General features: G+C 36.1%; 1 protein-coding gene across 1 annotated transcript in view; it reads right to left on the bottom strand.

The window, feature by feature from the left end:
- VPS13B (vacuolar protein sorting 13 homolog B) overlaps positions 1-18,666 on the bottom strand; it is a 714,200-nt gene that overhangs the window by 218,651 nt on the left and 476,883 nt on the right. The window lies entirely within an intron of this gene.

Below are 18,666 nucleotides of genomic sequence, written 5' to 3' on the forward strand. Positions count from 1 at the left end.
ACTTGGGAAAAAGCATCACATTACATTTCTACTGTTGAAGGAGACTTTGGAGTCAATTTTGAATCAGACTTCCTTTTTTTGGACTAACAGTAGTATATACTTAAAAATACCTTTCTAAAGAATTATGTTAGTATTCATGGTGATTTTTCAAGTAGTGCAATAAACTATTTCCAAATCATTATTACTATTGGTTGAAATGATATTTTAGGCAGAGGTAGTTTATATTGTTTGCCCTTGTCATTATAGAATTGACTTGTAAGATTTTGGATAGGAAGAAAGAGAGGTAAAAGTCAAGAGTCTTAAATTATGAAGAACAAGCTGTGAAGTGTGTAAACCTGGCGATTCACAGACCCGTACCCCTGGGGATAAAAATATATGTTTATAAAAAAAAATAAAAAAAATAAAAGGTTGGACGTGTGACCTGTCAAAAAAAAAATTATGAAGAACAAAGAAAAGTAAACTAAAATAAAATTATTTTATTCAAAATGAAGTTTATTTTCCTCTGTCGAAGGACTTGGAACAAGAGTAAACATAAATGATGAAGCAAAATATAAGTAATTAAAGTCCTCGAAGGTAGATTTTTCCTTTGTGCACTAAAGGCTACTTGTTTTCAAAATTTTCCATTAACCACTCCCTCCATGGAGAACAGAGAACAACTTGGGGGCCACACAGCACTGAGATCTCTACTTTGCTTCTTTGGCTTCCCTTTCCTAGGTCTTCCCAGCCATCAGTTTGTGATACGCTAGATGTTTCACTTGCTTTTTCCTCCAAGTAAAACAGACTCATTACTAAGAAACCATGGCCAATCTGAGAAAAAAAACAAAACAAAACCCAAATCCTCTTGACTACAGTCTTATCACCAAACATAGCCAATGGTAATATTTTAGAGCATTTTCAGCATTTCTTCCCCACCTGTGCAAAGGTGCTCCCCCCACCAGCCCCTGTTTGGTTATGATCATACCATAGAGCTAAACTGTACCCCGATCTGGCATATACTAATTATTCTTCATAGCTGTTTGAAAAAGCTGCATAATAATTAGTGTTGGGAACATTTGTTCAACCATTTTCATATAATTGGATATTCCAGTTTTTACTTTTTGACAAAAAAAATCTCTATGAAAAACAACTAACATTTCCTTAGAACAGGCTTCTTTTTTTTTTTTTTTTAAAGGTTTTATTTATTTATTTGACAGATAGAGATCACAAGTAGTCAGAGAGGCAGGCAGAGAGAGAGGAGGAAGCAGGCTCCCTGCTGAGCAGAGAGCCTGATGTGGGGCTCAATCCCAGGACCCAGAGATCATGACCTGAGCCGAAGGCAGGTGGCTCAGATCATGACCTGAGCCACCCAGGTGCCCCTAGAAAAGTCTTCTAGAAGTAGAATTATTAGGTAAATGTTATAGGAAAGTTTAAGGTTACCAATATTGTTAACAACCTTCCAAAAAAGGCTACATTAATTTATATTAGCACCATCAAAGGAAAAATAGTCCCCTGGGCATTGCTTATCATTTCTTAGGCTTTTCTTTAATTTGATCAATAAATATAGTATCATTTTTCCACATGGTACGAATTTTCATGAGTTGTTTATGAAAATGTTAAAGGGCTGTTAATTCATTCAAGACAATGATGTAACAGTCATTAAATTTTTAAAAATACTTCTTGCCTATTGATTTTTAAGTGGTTGAAGGAGATGTATATTGTTAATAAAAGTCCAATATGAACTATATGAAGCAAAAACAACACAGTCCTGTTCTTTGAAGACACTATGTCCTTTTCATCCATTCTTTCTCTAGAGTGCTACTTCACTGTCTGGAGTGCCCCTCCTGAGCCAGCAAACATAGATTATCCCATCAAGACTCAGAACAAATGCGACTTGTCTGAGAATTGTTCTCTCATTCTTTTCCTGCTTGGCCATCTTAACACTTTACACATATTTCAATTTATACCTACAATGTTCTGTAGTGGCACTATTAGATTAAAACATTTACAGGCTTTAGAGGCAGATGGATGTGGGGTCAAGCTCACTGCTTTCTGACTGTATGATTTTAGACAAATTACAAACCTCTCTAAGGTTGTATAACCTCATCTGTAAAACAGGGATTTATTTTTTTTTTTTTAAGATTTTATTTATTTATTTGCCAGAGAGAGAGTGAGAGTGAGCACAGGCAGACAGAGTGGAAGGCAGAGGCAGAGGGAGAGGGAGAAGCAGGCTCCCTGCGGAGCAAGGAGCCCGATGTGGGACTCGATCCCAGGACGCTGGGATCATGACCCGAGCCGAAGGCAGCTGCTTAACCAACTGAGCCACCCAGGCGTCCCTAAAACAGGGATTTAAATTTGATCTCAAGAGTATGAGGATTCAATGAGCTAATTTGTCTAAAGAGGTCAGCACAGTGCCTGGTATACAGTAAATACTCAATAATGGGCAGCTGCCACAAGCCTGTCTTTTACCAGGTGAAGGACTGCCAGAGGGACTGGGCCACATCATGTGGCTTCTGTGTACCACTAAGGAGTACAGGAGAGCCTGGCATGCTACAGAGAGGATCCATAAATGTTTGATGATGGTTTCTGATAGAATATTAAATAAAAAAATTGGTCTGCAGATTAGGAACACATGATTGTTAGCATATACATACATGTGGACACAGACCTCCCCATATGCTGTAGTCTTTAAGGTCTTTCCAGATATATTCATGGGCTCTTTCCTGATCTGTACTCTCTACCTTGTGGGCTGATCACACTTCTACTTGGTTATTCTCACAGTCTCTGCTGGGTCCTCAACTTCACACTGGGGACATTAATACCCAACCCACAAAGTTGCTTCAGCATTAAATGAGTTAATGTGTTTTTGTTTTTGTTTTTTTTTTAAGATTTTTATTTATTTATTTGACAGAGAGAGAGCACAGTAGACAGAGAGGCAGGCAGAGAGAGAGAGAGAGGGAAGCAGGCTCCCTGCTGAGCAGGGAGCCTGATGCGGGACTCAATCCCAGGACCCTGAGATCATGACCTGAGCTGAAAGCAGCAGCTTACCCACTGAGCCACCCAGGCGCCCGAGTTAATGTGTTGAACATAATACATAGCGGCACGCAATAAAGGGTAAGTTAAAAAAAAAGTCACCTTCTTTGAGAAGACTTCTTTAACCCTTCTAGAAGGTGCTAGTCTTTCCCATTTTTACAGTTTCATAACAAGCTAATATTTATTGTCACAGCACTTTGCACACTGTGTCCTGTCTCAGAGCAATTCAATTGCAAGCAATTGAAGATAAAAAATACCACTGAGTTATGTTTGTTATTTGCCAAATGTTGTTAGTACACACCTACATTTTCTATACAAAGTGTTATAACCCTCTGAAGGGGGTAGTGTTATTCCCATTTCACAGGTGAGGAAACTGAGGCTTAGAAAGATGAATCAATAAGTCCAAGGTCAGTCTGATATTAGGCTATGGGTAAGACAGAACGCCACAAGTATTATTAGCATACACCATACTCCCTATAACATAGCAGAGCTTAATAATTATGTGCTGACTGAATAAACAAGTGAACGTATTTAACTGAAAAATTCAGTAAAATAAAAAAAATGGCAATTATCAAAATAATTTAATTTTAAAGCTTTTAGTTATCCCCGTTTAAAAAGTTCAAATATACATTCAAATCCATTACCAACTAGGAATTCTCAAATAATACATGGAAAAAACTAGTCTAGGATTTACTGGCCATGTTTTGACATATTACAAACTAAGTACCTGTATACAACATAATAAAGAAATCCTTTACATTGGGTTCTGAGGCAAACTCAAATTCAGAACTCAACCATTTTCATTCCATCAGGAAAGGCGACCACACTTAACTCCACTACTTTCTATGCATCGAGAATTGTATTTTCTTTTTATAATTCAGAGATTTGTATTGAAAATCTGGTCTCTCCTTCCTTAAAGTAAGGGTTCTCTAATGGTGTTAACGTGACAAAACAAACTGCCCGTAGGTAGATACTCAGTGTCCAGCCCTAGTGTGTGTTGAGATTGCCACATTCAGCTCTAGTGAAAGTCAAGTAGCCTGATCTTGAGATATAAATAACCAGCAAGGGCAGGATGGCAGCTATCAGCCTGGGTCACACAGGTTACTGAACAGAAGTCAGATGGTAACTAATTCTAGTCACTACCGAGCAGAATGGAATTTGAACCAATGACCCAGAGATGAAAGACTCTGACTCTTATTGGGGAGAGGAAAAAAAAAAAGTACAACTTTCTCAGTCCTGGGCAACGAAATTCTTCAAACTGGGTTAAAAGCCAAGATTTCCTCCATTTTTCTAAGTTTCCACACTATTTGCAGCACTGAAATAAATAAGCTGATGATTTTTGAGACATATTTAAAAATCCATTGGTTTGTCACCAGTTCATTGCAGATTTATCTGTTATACTAAAGAGTATCTGGCCTGCTCTTGAGAAAAGCTTTATAATTAATTATGTGTGCTAAGCCCTAAACTTGGGCATCAATTTACTATTCCTTTGTGGGAAAAGAAAAGTTCACAGTGTAGTAACTCTGAAAATAACTTTTGCTTTATTATCGTCTGAAGGGACTAATAATTTAAGTTGTCAAAAAAGAGCAGTATCTGCTTGCTCTTAGTGAAGGCAGCAGAAACACGGATCTTGGGGCAGTGCTGTTATATCAGCTCGCCCACTCTTTACCTAACTCATTTAAAATGAACAATAAAAGTTTTCTTTAATTAGCTACTGGTGTGCATTAACATGATCATGATTAAACCATAAAAACCAACTGTACATTACGCTGGTCCCCTCTTCCATATGTTTTGAATTATTCTGTTTGAAAATGTACTTTGCGTCCCTTTTAAAAGTTCGACCTTCTGCTTTCAGAGAATTAAATGCATATTACTGCAGTGAAGAAGATAATGTTTCAGACCTCCAGGCATATATTAAACACACTGGCAGCACTTGAGACAAAATGCTTTACTTATTAGATACTTCCTATTCTAAACAGTGTCATCAAAGGCTAAAAACAAAATCCATATAAAAGCTGCACAATGCTTCCACACAGAACCCGTGCCAAAATCCCTGTACTTTCCAACTAATGAGGAAAGGATGTGTACTCTTAACATATGAATGTAAGATTTTCCAAGCATTCACTTTAGGAAACTGGGCTATTGATTCCATATGGGTTATGTTAAATGAAACTGTATTGGTAAAATAACCTTTAAGATATCTGGCATGATAACTATAATTAAACAATATTTAAAAGGCTAAAACAAAAGGGAATTTGGTTCCACAATGGCTAATTAAAATAAAATGAAAAAACACAGCATGCCATCTATCAAGATAAATTGTTATTGTTTAAGAACTATTTAAATACTGTTAAAATATACTTTTAGATAAAATCTGAAAGAGCTGGAAAAATATTTGTGGCTTACAAATGGATAGTTTGGTGAAGAAAAAAGGATAGGACTCTGAAATTGGATGCGGAGATAACAGCTTTAAAGCCTTGAGCACAACCAGATGGTACTTAGAGGAATTCTACAATTTCACCATCAATGGGTTTCAATATGAGAAGATTTTTCAAGGGCTGGGAAAACATGTCAAGTTGATAGTTTACTTCTTCGATCATTTCAGTGCACTTTCCCATCCTTTCACAGTTCTCCACAGCACAGATATGAGCCACCATGGAGAAGGTGCTGAAAGCTGTACTAGTAGCTGGGGAGTTGTAGCTAATTCCTCCTTTTCATGTATGGAGAAAGGTAAGTTTCCAAGCTCACCCTGGAGTCTGGCAAGAGCCACAGTATCTCAGGAGCAGTGGTGAAAACCACACTCAAGTATGTGACAGTACCAAAGAAAGCATTACAATAATTTCAAATGACATTAGTTAGATGTTCTTCCGTGGCCTTGTGGAGCAGAGAAAGATAAGGTTGATTGACTGAGACTTCCGGTTTGGTCATATTGACATTTTTAGGAGCACCTTCAAAGAGTCTGTCTCACTAATAAAAATGCTGCAAATAAATGGATATTTAAATTTTTTTAAAGAAAAATATATCAAAACCAGCCTCTTGAGAACGAACAGGTATAAAACAAATACAATTTTTGCTTTGATGAATGACAACAAAGGGTAATTCGGCATCTACTTCAATGTTTTAATTTGCATTACTTCTTTTAATTTCTTGATCATTTTAAGGAAACCTTAACTATATATGAGCATAGATATATCTACATATTTTCCCACCTTCCTACCATAACTATGGTTCTATAACAGCAATACTGAAGTAGTATTTCCACCATGCAACAGTCATACTTTAATCCTCATCAGAGTATCATTTGCCAATCACGAGATCATTTCTCATATCTTCTAAATTATGAAAAATCAAGTGTGAAACCACAAAATCAAAGTGACAAACACATCTGTATATCACTGTGACATTTATTCTAATTTTACTGTCCTTGCTAAAATGTAGTAATGTTTTCAAAGAAGTAAAGATCTTACAAAATCAAATACAATTAAAAAATCAGTTAAAAAACTAGTTATACAATCTGAGGATTTTGAGGGGGTGGGAGTTTGGGGTACTAGGTGGTGGGTATTATAAAGGGCACGAATTGCATGGAGCACTGGGTGTGGTGAAAAATAATGAATACTGTTATGCTGAAAAAATAAATAAAAAATAAATAAAAAAAAATAAAATAAAAAACTAGTTATACTATTTTAATGGCTTCACATATTGGAATTACAAAGCAATTTTTACAAACTTGAAAAAATTATATGCCTCATTGTCTAAACGTTGCAAACATGCTCTTCTAGCTGTATCTTTTAGAAGTTTGGTTTGGGGGTTGGGGTGGGGTGGTGTTGCTGGGAGAGGGTCTTTATATATACCTTTAACACAGAGATAGCATATTCTGGAAACTTTACAAAACTAGCAAATTTTTGTAACAATCAGCAAGAGAATTCAATTTGATGAATACATTTAAGCAAGTAAATAAGAAAATATATATCTTTAGGTCTCAAATTTTCAGTGATATCAGCATCGCACTTAATAAACATGTTATTTTATACATGAATTACTAGAGTAGGTCAGTGACATGCTAGGTAAAATTTATCTAGGCAAATTAATTTAAAAAATTATAAGAATAAATTGCCTTCTGCATGAAACATCTCCGTAAGTGTCACTAATCCAAGTTATTTTTACTTAAAAACCAAACTTGCACAAGCACTGTGTGTACTTGGTACTATGGATAGTGTTTCGAAAATCAGGGCTTTTAATATTTTATTTCTCTAAGCCAAATGTTCTACCAGATCCCACATAATATAATTATTCCCAGTTGGATGGCAAAAACGTTTTCACAATACTGCAATAATTATGCAAAAGAGCAGAACTAATGATACCCATCACTGCTTAACAAATAGAATGGTAAAGATTACTATAGTTTCAAGTTTTCCTTTTCATGAAGTTACTTTTCCGGCTCTTTGAAGTAACAGTATGAGGCCACTACTGTTTGCTAAGTATCAGTTCAAATATTCACATTTCAAGACCAGCACTAAATGCAATAAAAGAAGCATGGAGATAGTTCAGGCAAGGTTGTGTTTTACTGTAGTCCATGTTTGGTCTATTGTTCTAATTAAAGTTGTAAATTACAAAAAGGGACCTGTTCTAGTGCTAAATGGACTATAATACCTTGATCATTATCAGTGCGTTTCAATATGATAAGCCAAATAAATTTAAAAAAGTATATACACCAACATACCCACACAAGTTCAAATCCTACTTATTGAGATTTTATCTGCAGTACTGACCTTTAAACTTTTGTGTCTGTCTGTCCTTTTATAGATATATGATTTCATAGCATAAGCTCATTTTCAGGAGCTTCTAAATTCATGAAAAAAATTAGTTCCAGGTGAAACTTTGCATAGAAGGACTTAACTCAGAAACAGAAGTTTTCATTCTCTTTCCCTCTCTTTCTCTGTCACATATAATATTGGAAGAGGTCGGTCATTTTTGTTCAAGGAGACTAGATCTCATTGATTTATACTAACTTCTGATTTTAAGTTTGACTTGTTTGCTTTTTGTAATAAATTCAGTTTTTTAAAAATAAAACTTGACACATTCTGGGAACTTGAATCGTAATCAAAACAGATGCCTTTACCTCAGACACAACAACCTGCTTTGAAATGGCCACACTGTTAATTCTTAAAAAGTGGCTACTGTGTGTTACAAGGTAACTACTCTTCATACTGATGAAATCCAAGGTTCATTCCACTGATGTCAATGTGGAAACCATTTTGTCTCATGGCTGCTTAAAGATTTTCAATAGGATTAAATCAGCTGCAAGTCCTTATTATATAAGGGTTTACAATTGTGTCTGAGTTGGAGTCTGTTTCTCATAGAATTTTACTCAGAGACTGACTTAGATTGGCTCCTTAGAGCTAGTCTGATTTTACTAGAAACAACTGTATCACATCAGCCACTCTCATAAACTTGCCTTAAGATTGAATCAGCCCTGACCCTGAAGCAGATGAAAGTTTACCGAGCCTATGCATTCTCCGTTAAGAGTCACAGAAAAGTTTGCATTTAGTTTCTGCAGGACAGCAGAAGTAGAGTATGCTTATTAACCATTCTAGTGGGCTTTTGCCTTGCAACTATGAACCTGATTTTCTGTTAAGAAAACTACAGTTGAACTTGGAGAACTTTCTATTGATAAAAATACATACATATTCTTATTTGATTATTTTATCCTTCAAATCACATATACTCCTTTACGGAAACTATGTAGGGTTTATGGAAATGAAGCAAGAGCATGCTCTTAAAGTGAATTTTCCCCTAGGTTTAGTACAAGTTAAAAATAATGAAAATGGTTTCCGCATATCCATAATTAATTTTATCCAGTAGCTGGTTTTCACTGCCAAATAGAACATGGTTATTCAATAAAAATACTGAACTGATTTTCATTATTATATATTTTATTTTCTAAATCTAAATAAACTTGCTTCAGTTAACTATAGATTCTTCTCAAATTAAACCTGAATCTCAGTATTTTCTACTCTGTAGCTAATTTCATTGAAGTCCATCAAGACATAGAATAGAGGGTCAGTTACAAACTTTTCCTGGCTACACTTTAACTCCATGATTGCAGATCAAATTTACACTGAGCTCAAGCTACATATTGATTCTCTGTGTATTGTATTGATTCTCATGTTATCAATACCTTAATGATGCATGCAACGGGCTTGAAATGCAAAATGGTCAAGATGTTAGAGAAAAACATTTGCTTATGCCCTGCAGCTGATTCTTCTTTTCCATTAGAAGTTTTGTTCTGTGCTGTTACTCCATAAAAATCATCACTAGGCCAAAATACCCTTCTGCACAAACTACTTAGATCACAACCTCTCCCTTGAACCCTTACAAATCTGATCTATTCTCTAAATCAGGTAAATATTCCTAACAATTGCTGAGGTCAGCTAGTCCTACACCATCAGTTAATTTTCATATGTTGATATGTCCTAAGTAATTCTTGCTGTTCTGAGAAAACAATTTGTTTTGTATATTAATGGTAATCCAAAGGTAATCCAACACATATCTTAAGGATATTCTTGATTATGTGGAATTGCTTGAATGAACATTCAGAAGTTAAGAAGAAAAGTGTACATTAAGTCCTCCCAAGTATACACTTGATCTTAGCCTTTTGGCCGAGAAGCGATAAGTCCTCCCAAGTATAAAGCATCATCTCTATAAACATTAAACCTGTAGGTAAGTCTGGAAACTCCTGAGAAAACGTTCTCAAAAAGCTTTTTAATAAATTTTTAATAAGTTTTAATAATAGATATTATATGATTACTAGATGATCTTATCAGAATGTCTCCTGTTAATACTAAATTTCAGAAGATCATATTCACAACAGTGAATTAGCATGAATTAGCAATAAATTAGCATCATTAAAGTGGAGTGTTCTTAGTATTTAAAATTTACATGTCTCTAAACTACTTAAAGAATAAAGATTTTTTAAAATGATAGTAGTAAGATAATGTCACTCAGTGAAGTATGCTTAATGTTTGGACTTAAGCTATAATAATTCTGTTGGGATTAAAGACTTCTTAAGCTTACTGAAGATAGAGCCAATATCAAAATTATTACACAAAATGCATAAAAATATTTCACATTATTCATTCATTCAACAAATTCTTATTGAGTATATACTATGTTCCAGGTACTGCTAGGGATACAGCAGAAGCAAAGTTCTTGCCTCCATGGAGTTTACACCTTAGTGGGGGAAATCAGATCATAAAATTTATGTGAAACACACACACACACATACACACACACCTGTATGTGCTAGTGACTGGACTGTTGGACTATGATGAGAGAAAGACAGAAGACAAAAATGATTTGAATTTTTTTGCCTGAGCACTTGTAAGAATGGAAAAGAGGATTTTCCAGGTTATGCAAGCAGCTTCCCAAACCATCTATGTGTTATGCCAATGCTTTCATAATCTGACTTCCAAACTTTGCCTATTTTCCCAAGAATCATAAATGACACAGTGATCTTCACATAGGGAGATGATGACCCTCACCACCATACCCAAAGTCCCAAAGGACTCTCTAATTATGATGACTTCCTAGTTCTTCTAGCAAACCAAACCTCCAATCAGCAAAGAACAATTCAAGGGAGGGCTATAATTAGAGATGGTTTTCTGGGGTTGGGCCTAGACCTCATTCTGCACAAATACTTGGAGAACAGAATAGTGGGCTAAGACATGGAGTCATGCCACATCCCCAGAAAATCAAAATGAGATGTAGAATATTTCTTGGGAGGATTTTGGCCCTGAGACAGCTGAGACTACTGGAATACTAGTGAAGCTGAGTTACAGAAGGGGAGAAGGGAGGGATGAACTGTTACAAGACCTTACTATTTCTGTCTTTGAAAATTTCTACTTAGATGTTCCATTATGAGTATCATGCATCTAAAAGATCACCATAGGTCCAAGTTGAAAATGGCAATGGCAGGTGGGTAGTGGGTTTCTAGGCTGCTAGGGTGGTCCAGGGCACAGCTGGGCAGTCCAAGTCAAAGAGTGATGCCCATGGCAAGGAGGGCTCAGCTGGCATGTGGAAGGCCCTCATCTACTTCTTAGCACTCTTCAGTGTAGGAGTGAGCATGCTGAACATCTTTCTAACCTGGCATCACAGAAAACACAAGAGACCTGAATTCATCTCCCACCCTGATCTCCACATCAGGTCCAAGCCCTTTCCCTGGAGAGATGGTAATCATACTCTATACTGTAACTCTCATGTAAATCCATGTCCAACAGGTCATGAAGATGAATAAAGAGAACCTGGACCACTACTCAATGTGGACCACAGCACTGGTTTGGACCAGGCCTCTGTACATGGACCAGAAAAGTAAATGGAACCTTAAGCTCACCTTCCTTACTTATATCAGATGTTGCCCAGTATACTGATCTTCCGTCCCTTTGCTCATGGCGGGATATGATTGAATAAATAGCTTATACTGGTCCAAAAATAAATACATATAAATAAAAAATTAAAGAAATAAAAGATCACCATAACATTCTAAAATATCTTTTCCAAAATATCACCTTTACAACTTAAGTTCTTATTTGTTCCTTCCCAAAAGGCTCAAATATTAAATATACCTTCCTGGTCCCTACCAAGTATACTATTAGTCATTCTTTCACTTCATTGGTTATTCTTGCTGTTTCCTTTGTATTTTTTATTCTCACTGGCCCTTCCATTCTCCACTGGCTAATTACAGAAGTTCCTTAATTAGTTTCTTTCACTGGTCTTTCCCTTTCTTAACCTATCCCATATAACACTGCCAGATTACTCTTCTCAAAACTTTAAAAATATTTACTTACAGTTGTCTCACTAGAATGTAAGGTCCATAAAAACAGAGGACTTTTTGCATGTTTATTTTTCTACTTTATCACCAGCACCCAGCATAGTGCTTGGTACACAGAAGGCACCCCATACATACTTAATGAATGAATTAAGAAAGAATTGAAATGAATCATTTGCAAGGTGCTTATTTAGGTTCCCACGTGAAAGAGTTGACACAAAGATCAGTTAAACTCGAAGCTTACCTTCTAGGTTAGAGATACTCTACTAAAGATGCTTTTAGAACACACCTGTTCCAAGACTGAAAGAAACCAGGATTTAGACTTGTTGAAATGGCAGTAAAGACAGTGAGGCTGAAGGAGCCACATAAATGAGGAGACAAAAGATAGGAAAGAGCATGGGTAAATGTATGGCAAAGGAAATGCCCCATTTAGCTCAAATAAAAGAGATATTTTAATGGGAATAGTGGAGGATGAGCCTGCAAAGTCAGGATAAAGCAAGATTCTAGGTTAAGAAAATGGAATTCTTAGGTTTTTTGCCAGTCTTCTTGAAAACAGAGTCTTTTGACCATTAGAGTCAAAATAACCTGTTAAAATAGAATTGTCAGGCCCCATGCCAAAAGTATCTTACCTGAGGGTGACACCTGGTGACCTACATTTATTACAAACTCTCAGTAATTTTGCGCACACTAATACTTGAGAAACACTGCTATATACAATGGGACATTAAAAGAACTTGCCAAGTAAATAAATGACAAGTGGTGCTTGAGAAAAATTAATGTGATCAAAATGTGCAGTAGGAGTAGGGACTGGGGGGCAGAGAGACCGCAGGTAGCACCGCCCATGACAAAGTAATTGGCCAGATGACCAACATGGGGATGTGAAATTAAATAATAGATGGTATAGTAGGCATTTCCTCTATGTAGCCTTCACTTTATGAGCCCACAATAACTCCTCTCTTCTATAATCCTGTAGGACATACTATATAATTTATCTGGTACTTAGCATATCTTACCTTCTACCGATATTTTCTTTTAAGCCTTTCGTTCTCTTAACTAGATTGAAGGACTCTTGGGTCCAGAAATGTGCTATGTCCATTTTTTTTAAAGATTTTTTATTTAATTGACAGAGAGAGAGATCACAAGAAGGCAGAGAGAAAGGGGGAAGCAGGTTCCCTGCTGAGCAGAGAGCCAGATGTGGGGCTCAATCCCAGGACCCTGAGATCACGACCTGAGCTGAAGGCAGAGGCTTTAACCCACTGAGCCACCTGGGCACCCCATGTCCATTTTTGTAGATCCTGAGAACAAACCACATATATAAGGTGAGATGCGTATATTGGATGACAGTGATAATGGTGATTAAGATGGCAATACTGATCACCTAACTAGTTGATTCCCTAATATTCTCTAAGCAGTATCAATGCACAGATAACACTTACTGCATGCTTAGAATGTGCCTGGTATTTTTCTATGTGCACTTAGTATATGTTAGGCATTACTCTATATCAACTCATTTAATCTTCAGAACTCTGTAAAGTGGGTATTATTATTATCCCCATTTTAAGATAAAGAAACTGAGGCCCAGATAAATAACTTGCTCAAAATTGCACAAAAATCACAAAAATTGCACAAAAATGTGTGTTAAATGGTGTAGCTGGGATTTGAACATTGGGAATATGTCTCCAGAGGTCACTTTATTTATCTATCTATCTATTTATTTATTTATTTATGTTTATTTATTTGACAGAGAGAGAGAGAGAGATCACAAGTAGGCAGAGAGGCAGGCAGAGAGATGAGGGGGAAGCAGGCTCCCTGCTGAACAGAGAGCCCAATTCGGGGTTTGATCCCAGGAACCTGAGATCATGACCTGAGCCGAAGACAGAGGTTTAACCCACTGAGCCACCCAGGCACCCCAGAGGTCACTTTAAAATCATAATCTATGTACTCTCCATTTCAGAAAATTTTAAACCTTTTGTTTTTGTTACTATGTCTTCCTACCAGATGGCAAGATCCATAATTTCAGGGACTAGTTAATTTTGTTCACTATTACATACCTCGTGGGCACACAGTAGATCCTCCACAAACACGTGCCTTGTCAGTGAATGAATGAATGAATGAAAAAAAATAAGGAAAAAAAAGTAGGAGAAAAGAGTAGAGGAATGAAGTAACAGATACCATTATGAGCACCTAAAGGACTAGCAAGGCCTTTATTACTGCAAATTTCAGACAGATGGCTTCCCAGAGAATGCCTTCATCAATACATGAATGTATTGTGAAATACTGAAAGGAAAAATCCATTTTCAAGGTGCTGGGACCAGGTGTGTCTATTTTAGCAAATCACTGTATTCAAGAACAGGAAGCAGAGCTTGGAGATAGAGCACTACACTAGGGAACTGAAGACCTGGCTGAGTTCCACTGTTTCCACTAAGTCACACCTGTGTGCACTATGTGGGGAAAAAAACTGTCTTTGTTCACAGCTTTCCTTTTGTTGACATGGAGTTATAAAATAGGGTAATCTAGGCCAAATTCAAATTCTCAGTTCAATGTATCTGAATCATGCTTCTTAGAGCTGGAAGAGGTTCTGGAGCTCATTGTTTCCAGAGATTTTCACACTACTTTTTAGCCATAGTACTCTTTCTTCAAAGAAAATCCTATGGGGTGATGGGGTAGTGGGTGAGGGACAGGTAGTCAATATGCACAATATGGAAAACAGATAAAAGCTAAGTTGCCCAAGGATGGTTTTTATCATGAATGTGATAAGCACGTGGATTTGAGGGCCACAAAACTCAGATCTGCTATTGGTCAACCACCCCTTGATATAATTCTTAAAAAGTTTTTATTTAAATTTCAGTTAGTTAAGATACAGTGTAATATTAGTTTCAGGTGTACAATAAGTGACTCAACCTTTCCATACAACACCCAGCACTCATCACACCAAGTGCACTTCTTAATCCCCATCACCTATTTCACCCTTCTCTCTACCTCCTCCTCATTCTGGTAACCATCAGTTTGTTCTCCGTAGTTTAGAGTCTCTTTCTTGATTTGCCTCTGTCTCTCTCTCTTTTTTTCCTTTGGCACAACTGTTTTGTTTCTTAAATTCTACCTTCTAGTGAAATCATATGGTATTGTCTTTCTCTGACTGACTTATTTCGCTTAGCATTATACTCTCTAGCTCCATCCATGCCATTGCAAATGGGAAGATTTTATTCCTTTTTATGGCTAATACTCCATTGTATATATATGCCACATCTCCTTTATCCATTCATCTTTTGATGGACATCTGGCTGTTTTCATAATTTGGCTATTATAGATAATGCTGCTACAAGCATTCGTGTACATGTATCCCTATGAATTAGTATTTTTGTATTCTCTGGGTAAATACCTAGTAGTATAACTGTTGGATCATAGGGTAGTTCTATTTTCAACTTTTTGAGGAACCTCCATACTATGTTCCAGAGTGGCTGCACAGGTTTGCATTTCCACCAACAGTGTAAGAAGGTTCCTCTTTCCCTATACCCTCACCAACACCTGTTGTTTCTTGTATTGTTGATTCTAGCCTCATAGGTGTGAGGTAATATCTCACTGTAGTTTTGATTTGCATTTCTCTGATGATGAATGATGCTAAGCATCCTTTCATGTGTCTGTTAGCCATCTGGATGTCTTCTTTGGAAAAATGTCTATTCGTGTCTTCTATTCATTTTTTAATTGGGTTGTTCATTTTTGGGGTGTTGAGTTGTATAAGTTCTTTATATATTTTGGATACTAGACTTTTATCAGATATGTCATTTGCAAATATCTTCTCCCATTCAGTAGGCTGCTTTTTAGTTTTGTTGATTATTTCCTTTGCTGTGCAAAAAGCTTTTTATTTTGATGAAATCCCAATAGTCTTTTGCTTTTGTTTCCCTATCCTTGGATAAGTCAGGAGACTTATCCAGAAAGAAAATGACTGCAGCTTATGTCAAAGAAGTTACTGCTGTGTTCTCTTCTAGGATTTTTATGGTTTCCTGTCTCACATTTAGATCTTTCATCCATTTGGAGTTTATCTTTGTGTATGGTCTAAGAAAGTGGTCCAGTTTCATTCTGCCTGTTGTTGTTCAGTTTTCCCAACTCTATTTGTTGGAGACTGTCTTTTTCATATTGGATATTCTTGCCCGCTTTGTCAAAGATTAATTGAACATATAGTCATGGGTTCATTTCTGGGTTTTCTATTCTGTTCCAATGTGTCTATTTTTGTGTCAGTACTGCTCAGATCACTACAGCTTTGTAATATAGCTTAAGTCTGGAATTGTGATGCCTCCACCTTTTTCTTTTTAAATGTTGCTTTGGCTATTCAGGGTCTTCTGCAGTTCCATACAAATTTGCAATCAGTAGAATCTAGGTTGTAAGGGTGGTTCAATATTTGCAAATCAATCAATGTGATACACATTATTTAAAAAAAGGATAAGAATCCTATGATTCCCTGAATAGATGTAGAAAAAGCATTTGACAAAATACACCACCATTCACGATAAGAACTCTCAACAAAGTAGGTTTGACCTACTCAACATAATAAAGACCATATATGAACAACCCACAGCAAATATCCTAAATGGGGAAAAACTGAGAGCTTTTTCTCTATGGTCAGGAACAAGACAGGGAATGCCACTTTCATCACTGCTATTTAACATAGCACTGGAATTCCTAGCCACAGTTATCAGACAACAAAAAGAAATAAAAGGTATCCAAATTGGAAGAAGTAAAACTCTTACCATTTGCAGATGACATAATATATATAGAAAACCTGAAAGATTCAAAAAACTCTAACTTATCAATTAATTTAATAAAATCGCAGGATACAAAATCAATGCACAGAAATCTGTTGCATTTCCACACACCAATAACAAAGCAGCAGAAAGAGAAATGAAGGGATCAACCCCATTTGCAACTGGCCAAATTATAAGAGGATCCTAGGAATATACTTAACCAAAGAGGTGAAAAACATGTACTCTGAAAACTGTAAAACACTGATGAAAGAAATTGAAGAGGAAAAAAAAAGAAGTGGACATTCCATGCTCATGGATCAGAAGAAAAAACATTGTTAAAATCCATACTATCCAAAGCAAACTATACATTTAATGCAATTGCTATCAAAATATCAAGAGCATTTTTCACATAACTAGAACAAACAATCCTAAAATTTGTATGGAACCACAAAAGATGCTTGACATATTTTTAAATACATGCTTTATTGTGATATGCTATATGATCTATTTAAAGTGTGCAAATCAATGCTTTTTTTCTTCCAAGTTTTTATTTAAATTCCATTTTACATACAGTGTAATATTAGCTTCTGGCATACAATATAGTAATTCAGTATTTCCATCCAACACCTGGTACTCACCTCAATGCCCTCCTTAATCCCCATCTACTTAACCCACCCCCTGCCACCTCTCCTCTGATAACCATCAGTTAATTCTCTAGAGTTTCTTGGTTTTCTTCTTTTCCCCCTCTCCATGTTTGATTTTTTCTTAAATCCCATATATGAATGAAATCATATGGTATTTATCTTTCTCTGACTGACCAATTTTACTTAGCAGAATATTCTCTAGCTCCATCCATGTCAATGCAAATGTCAAGACTCTATTCCTTTTTATGGCTGAATAATATTCCCTTTTATGGATATACTACATTTTATTTATTTATTCATTAGCTTGTTGGACACTTGGGTTGCTTCCACTTTTTTGTGATTATGAATAATGCTGTTATAAATATTCAGGGACAAGTTTTTGGGTGGACATATGTTTTCATTTCTATCGATTATATATGTAGGAGAAGAACTGTTAGGTTATATATACATAACTCTATTTTAATCTTTTGAGGAACTGCCAGACCATTTTCCAAAACAGCTGCAACATTTTACATTTTCACCAAGTATATGAAGGTTCTAATTTCTCCACATCTTTACCAACACTTGCTATCATCTGTCTTTATGATAATAGCTATCCTACTGGGTGTAAGGCAGTGTCTCATAGTGGTACTGATATGCATTTCCCTGATGGTTGATGGTACTAATAGTTTTTTTCATGTATATATTGGCCATCTATATATTTTCTTTGGAGGAATGTCTATTTTATAACTGGGTTATTTTTTATTATTTACCTGTAAGGATTCTTTACATATTCTGGATATAAATCTCTTACTAGATAGGTGATATGAAAACATTTTCATCCATTATGTGGGCTGTTTTTATACTCTCTTAATTTTAATTAAGTCCTATTAGCTAATTAGGTTGCTTGTGCTTTTTGTGTTATATATTTAAAAAATCACTGCCTAATCCTTAGATCACAAAAATAAACGCCTATGTTTTCCTCTAAGTTTCACAGTTTTAGCTCTTACATTTAGATCTTGATCCATTTTGTGTTAATTTTGTAAGTGACGCTTCTTATTTCCATAAAGTTGGTATTAATATCCCCTCTTTTATTTCAGATTTTAGTAATCTGAGTCTTCTTTTTCTTCGTAAGTCTAGTTAAGAGTTTGTCACTTTTTTTTTTCATTTATTTATTTTCAGCATAACAGTATCATTATTTTTTCACCACACCCAGTGCTCCATGCAATCCGTGCCCTCTCTAATACCCACCACCTGGTACCCCGACCTCCCACCCCACCGTCACTTCAAACCCCTCAGATTGTTTTTCAGAGTCCATAGTCTCTCATGATTCACCTCCCCTTCCAATTTCCCCCAACTCCCTTCTCCTCTCTAACTCCCCATGTCACTTTTGCTGATCTTTTTAAAGAGCTGAGTTTTGTTTCTGCTAATTATCTCTATTGTTTTTCTATCTCCCCTTGACATTTAACAG

Source organism: Mustela nivalis (genome assembly GCF_964662115.1).
Source record: "Mustela nivalis genome assembly, chromosome: 2".
Classification (NCBI taxonomy): Eukaryota; Metazoa; Chordata; class Mammalia; order Carnivora; family Mustelidae; genus Mustela; species Mustela nivalis.